This window comes from Mus caroli, chromosome 3 (genome assembly GCF_900094665.2).
Source record: "Mus caroli chromosome 3, CAROLI_EIJ_v1.1, whole genome shotgun sequence".
NCBI lineage: Eukaryota > Metazoa > Chordata > Mammalia > Rodentia > Muridae > Mus > Mus caroli.
This window is the reverse complement of record NC_034572.1, coordinates 6,302,489-6,309,463: the sequence shown is the minus strand read 5'-3', so window position 1 is coordinate 6,309,463 and position 6,975 is coordinate 6,302,489.

Genomic DNA, 6,975 nt, shown 5'->3' with positions numbered 1-6,975 from the left:
TTTTCACATGGCCTTCTTGGTTCTGTGAAACTTTCCCTCCATCTGTCTCTCTTTTTTTGTTTGTTTTTTTGTTTGTTTGTTTTGTTTTGTTTTGTTTTTGTTTTTTCCAGACAGGGTTTCTCTGTGTAGCCCTGCTGTCCTGGAACTCACTCTGTAGACCAGGCTGGCCTCGAACTCAGAAATCCACCTGCCTCTGCCTCCTGAGTGCTGGGATTAAAGGCCTGCGCCACCACGCCCAGCTCCATCTCTCTCTTAAAGGGAGCCCGTGATGACCTTTAGTGCAGCTCAGAAAACCCAAGAGTGATTACCTCATTTAATAACAGCTTATTCTCCTGAACCCTGTGGAGTGTATGTGTGCATGCCTGTCTGTCTGTGTCTCTGTTTGTTTTGTGGTGTGTGTGTGTCTGTGCCTTTAGTGAATGTTGACTAAGTCTTGATGTGTTTATACAGTGTAGTGGCTGCTAAACCCTGTGTGCTCTGTCCCCCACCATAGGCCAGTGGACATGCCCCTCAGGTCTCTTCCTTTGAGTTGCTGTTCCCTCTGTGACCCTGAGTTCACCACGTGTTTCGTTGTTGGACTAATCACCATTGCACTGTTTGCCCAAAATACTTGACAGAAACAACCTAAGGGAGGAGAGGTTTAGTTGAATTTCAGTTTTCATCCACAGAGTTGAAGAAGACACGGTGGGCTTAGTGAGGGGGAGAACACGGTGGAGGAACCAGGGCCCAGGAAGTAACCGCCAGTGACCCACACAAAGTGACCTAATTCTCCAGCCAAGTTCTGCCTCCATTGCCTCCAAAAATAGTGACACCAGATAAGGAACAGAGTTTAAAGCAGGAGCCTGTGGAGAGGTTTTTGATCAAACTTGTAACAGCTGCTTACTTTCAAATCGGAAAACCAAACAAAAATTAATTTTTGTTGTGAAATTTTCCGAGTGCAGAGAGATCCTTTCTTATCTTACAGGGACCTGTCGAGCAGGATTTCAGTAACCGCATTCACAAGCTGCTCATGTGCCAAACCAGGTGACAAGGACTGAACTGTATTAAAATTGCAGAAGTAGAGCCACTGTGGTGGGGCATGTCTATAATCCTGGCACTGGGAAACTGAGGCAAGACAATCATGACTTGGAGTCCACACTGGCCCACAAAGTGAAACCTTGTTTCAAAAGTCTGTAAAAGAACCAGTAGCCAAGAACTCTGCAGCATGGCTTCGGGCATATGGTGACGATAAAAGATCCAACCTTCCTCAAAGGCCACTGTGTAATGAGTGCCAAAACAAACACAGTTCAGCCTAAAGTTCAGGTTATAAGTGGCCTGACCTGCACATAACTCGTGTCTGTGGCCAGCCCACACATACCTACTTCTAAAGTCCCACGTAAGGAAAATATAAGCAAGATATACTATACCACTAAGTGCCTGAGGGCTGAGAGAAGGTGAGGTAGGGCTCAGGGCCCAAGACACAGGCAGATCCAAGAAATAACCTCTTTCCAAGGTGACAGACACACGTATAAGCAACTATCTTAAGGAGTGTGTTTCTGTTCTCATGAGGCTTACATGATTTCTAGTTGCTCCACCAACTCACACCTGACATTGTCTACTTTGCTACTTGGAGAGGAATGGTAGCTTCAGAAGGAAAGCAGAAGAAAGTCACAGGCTTCATTCCAATCTCCTCTGGACATGAACGCTTCAATTCTTCCCCGGTTCCAAAATGTCTACAATTTTTTGTTTGTTTTGTTTCCTTTTTTTTTTCCCAAGATAAAATTATCTATGTAGTCTTGGAACTGGCTTTGTAAACCAGGCTAGGCTTGAACTCTGAGATCGATATATGTGTTAAAGTCAGATAAGAACAGTATTGTTTGTAAAGGGCAGAAATCATGGTTATAGATAGGCATAAGATACTCTGCTTTCAGGAAGTGAAAGTTCATTGTGAGCCAAGCATGAGTGACCACAGCCTGTAAACATGGATTTAAATTACCTTGTGTGGCATGTCCCTTCATGGAGAAGGTAACACAAACTCGATATGCACAGGACAGGAAGCAAGGACTCAGTGTGTAGATGAATATGTAGGTGGCTCATCACGGGTGTTCACATTAAGGCAGAAAACCTCTGGGATTAGAAGTCCTCTCTGTCACCTTCTACAGGGATGGTGAAGGCCAGATGAGTCAAATTTAGGGATGCCTTCTGGGAATATTATGGGAAAGCTAAGAGGATATTGCATCAGGTACACAGGTTCGTAGCAAATAGCTATTTCAAGTATTGCTATTATTCTGCACAGGCAACCTACCAGCTGCATGCATAAAAGTTGTCTAAGAAAGTCTGTATATATTCTAAATAAAACACACTGAGAATAGTATTACAATCTCATTGTAAACACAAGGAAAATGCTTAAGGGAGAAAACATGGAAACTTTACACATCTTCTAGTCACTAAAATCACATATTTAAATTTTTGTAAAGTTTTCTTCCTAAGTCCAACCATTTGTTTATCTTTGGAACATAAAAGAGAAAAATGAGTTTGCTTTTGAAATTGATACCTGCTCTATTTCTGCCTTTCCAGTAAGTAAAAAGATCAAGAGGAAAACAAAAAATCATGAGGTCTTTGTTGGATTCCAGGTATGGTGCTAGTGGCCCGTAATCCTAGTATGTAGGAGGCAGAGGCAGGAGAATCACTATGTCCATGGCAGCCTGAGCTTATAGGACCTTGGAAAGGTGTGATTTAAAACTTCTCTGGACTTCAGTTTCTTCGTATACCATATACACTAGAACAATAAAGATCGTATACAGTTAAAGTGCAAATTTGAGTCACAGAGGCGCTTAGTAATTCTTAATAACACTTTCTTTTAGTTTATAACAGTTTTCTTTGTGTTATATGAATTGTCCTTTTCATTTAATTAATTACTCAAAAAAAATTGAGACAGTATCTCCATGTAGCCTTTCTGTTATGCCTCCCAAGTGCTGGGATGTTTGTTTCACCACCCTCGACTCCCATTAAGTTCGGAGCTCCTCAAGGCAATTGGCATGGTTTCCCTGGGTCTAGCCTTGCACATGGTAGATACTTAAGAGGGATCTGTAGGGGTTTTTCTTCTGCGCCCAGAGTTGCTCTGGGAGAGAGCTGGGTTCCCAGGGGAGCAAAGGTAAGACGACCACTGCTGCTCAGAGGGACAGGCCCAGAACTCTCAGGACACAGGAACCAAGGAGTGTCCTGGGACAAGAGCCTTCTGTTTTCCCTCTGTGCCCGGAGCTGATCCTGTGCCACAGGAGAGAGCTGTGGAGTGCTAACACATCTGTGAGCACAAGTAAGACCACTACTGCTGTTCAAATTCTTGGCCACATACAAACACTCAACCACCAACATCAAAATAATAGGGAGTAACAATCATTGGTCATTAATCTCTCAGCATCAGTGGATTCAGTTTGCCAGTAAAATGACATAGGTTAGGATCCTATACCACAGAGCTCCATACCCAAATACCACCAGGAGAGAGCAGGTCTCCCAGGAGTGCCAACACATCTGTGAGCACAGGTAAAACTACCACTTCTACTCAAATTCCTGGCCCAAGAGGGACCCACCCAGAGGCACCAGGACACAGGGACCAAGAAACAGCTGGGGACAGGATCCTTCTAGTCACTCAATGTACCACCAGAACTGAACATGTGCCACAGTTCTCCATACCCAAATTCATCCAGGAGAGAACTGCCTTCCAGGAGTACTGACACACAAGCTTGTAGGAGGAACAGGCCACTGTCAGAGACAGCAAAACCAGGTAACACCAGAGAGAACCAAATGGCAAAAAGTGCAATAGCATGAGCAACAGAAACCAATACTACTTTGCATCATCAGAACCCAGTTCTCCCACCACAGTGAGCCACGGATACCGCAACACACCAGAAAATCAGGACTCTGATTTAAAATCACATCTCGTGATAATGATAGAGGACTTTAAGAAGGACATAAATAACTCCCTTAAAGAAGTACAGGAGAACACAGGTAAACAAGTAGAAGACCTCAAAGAGGAAACACAAAAACCCCTTAAAGAATTACAGGAAGACACAACCTAACAGGTGAAGGAATTGAACAAAATGACCCAGGACCTAAAAATGAAAATAGAAACAATAAAGAAATTACAAAGGGAGACAACTCTGGAGATAGAAAACCAAGGAAAGAGATCAGGAGTCATAGACACAAACATCACCAACAAAATACAAGAGATAGAATAGAGAACCTCAGAGAAGATACCATAAAGAACATATTGACACAACAGTCAAAGAAAATGCAAAATTCCAAAAGTTCATAACACAAAACATCCAGGAAATCCAGGACACAATGAGAAGGCCAAACCTAAGAATAATAGATAGGTATAGAAGAGAGTGAAGATTCTCGACTTAAAGAGACAGTAAATATCTTCAACAAAATTATAGAAGAAAACTTCCCTAACTTAAAGAAAGAGATGCCTATGAACAAACAAGAAGCCTACAGAACTCCAAATAGACTCACTCAACCAGAGAAGAAATTCCTCCTATCACATAATAATCAAAACACCAAATGCCCTAAACAAAGAATTTTAAAAGCAGTAAGGGAAAAATTTCAAGTAACATATAAAGGCAGACCTATCAGAATTACACCAGACTTCTCACCAGAGACTCTGAAAACTAGAAGATCCTGGACAGATGTCATACAGACGCTAAGAGAGCACAAATGCCAGCTGAGGCTACTATTCCAGCAAAACTCTCAATCACCATAGACAGAGAAAACAAGATATTCCATGAGAAAACCAAATTTATACAATATTTTTCCACAAATACAGCCCTACAAAGGATAATAAATGGGAAATGCCAACAGAAGGAAGGAAACTACACCCGAGAAAAAGCAAGAAAGTAATCTTCTTTCAACAAACCCAAAAGAAAATAGCCACACAAACATAAAAATAACATCAAAAATAACAGGAAGCAACAACCACTATTCCTTAATATCTCTCAACATCAGTGGACTCAATTCCCCCAATAAAAGGACAGCAGACTGGGTATGTAAACAGGACACAGCATTTTGCTGCATACAGGAAATACACCTCAGTGTCAAAAACAAACACTACCTCAGAGTAAAGGGATAGAAGTCAAATTTCTAAGCAAATGGCCCCAAGAAACAAGCTGGAGTAGCCATTCTAATATCAGATAAAATGGACTTTCAACCAAAAGTTATCAAAAAGGATAAGGAAGGACACTTCATACTCATCAAAGGAAAAATTTACCAAGAAGAACTATCAATTAAGAACATCTATGCTCTAAATGCAAGGGTAGCCACATTCATAAAAGAAACTTTACTAAAGCTCGAAGCACACATTGCACCTTACACAATAATAGTGGGAGACTTCAACACTCCACTCTCATCAATGGACAGATCATGGAAACAGAAACTAAACAGAGACACGATGAATCTAACAGAAGTTATGGACCAAATGGATTTAACAGATACCTATAGAACATTTCATCCTAAATCAAAAGAATATTCTTTCTTCTCAGCACCCCATGGTACCTTCTCCAAAATTGACCATATAATAGGTCACAAAACAGGCTTCAACAGATACAAGAAGGTTGAAATAATCCCATGCATTCTATGAGATCACTATGGATTAAAGCTGGTCTTCAGTAGTAACAAAAACAACAGAAAGCCCACATACACATGGAAGCTGAACAATGCTCTACTCAATGATAACTTGGTCAAGGAAGAAATAAAGAAAGGAATTAAAGGCAGTTTTAGAATTTAATGAGAATGAAGGTACAGCATACCAAAACTTATGGGACATAATCAAAGCAGTGCTAAGAGGAAAATGACTAGCTCTGAGTGCCTCCAAAAAGAAACTGGAGAGAGCATTACATTAGCCGCTTAACAGCACACCTGAAAGCTCTAGCTAAAAAGAAGCAAATAGACCCAAGAGGAGTAGACAGCAAGAAATTATCGAACTCAGGGATGAAATCAACCAAGTAGAAACAAAAAGAACTATACAAAGAATTAGCAAAACCAGGAAGTGGTTCTTTGAGAAAATCAGCAAGATAGATAAACCCTTAGCCAGACTAACCATAAGGCAGAGACAGTATCCAAATTAAGAAAATCATGAATGAAAAGGGAAATATAACAATATAAAATGAAATTTAAAAAATTATTAGATCCCACTACTAAAGCCTATACTCAACAAAACTGAAAAATCTGGATGAAATGGACAATTTTGTAGACAGATACCAAATACCAAAGTTAAATCAGGATCACATAAACCATCTAAACAGTCCCATAAGCCCTAAAGAAACAGAAGCAGTCATCAAAAGTCTCCCACCCCAAAAAAGCCCAGGACCAGATGGGTTTAGTGCAGAATTCTATCAGACCTTCAAAGAAGACCTAATACCAATACTCCTCAAACTATTCCACAAAATAGAAACAGAAAGAACACTACCCAATTCATTCTATGAAGGCACAGTTATGCTGATACCAAAACCACACAAAGACCCAACAAAAAAGAGAACTTTAGACCAAATTCCCTTATGAATATTGATGCAAAAATACCCAATAAAATTCTCCCAAATCGAATCCAAGAACACATCAAAATGGTCATTCATCAAGATCAAGTATGCTTTATCCCAGGGATGCAGAGATGGGTCAGTGTATGTAAGTCTATCAATATAATCCACTACATAAACAAACTCAGAGAAAAAAAAACACATGATCATTTCATTAGCTGCTGAGAATTTGACAAAATTCAACATCCCTACATGTTAAAAGTCTGGGAAAGATCAGGAATTCAAGGCCCATACCTAAGCATAGTAAAAGTAATATACAGCCAACCAATAGCCAACACCAAACTAAATAGAGAAAAACTTGAAGCAAACCCACTAAAATCAGCAACTAGACAAGGCTGACCAGTCTCTCCCTATCTATTCAATATAGTACTTGAAGTTCTAGCTAGAGCAATTAGACAACAAAAGGACA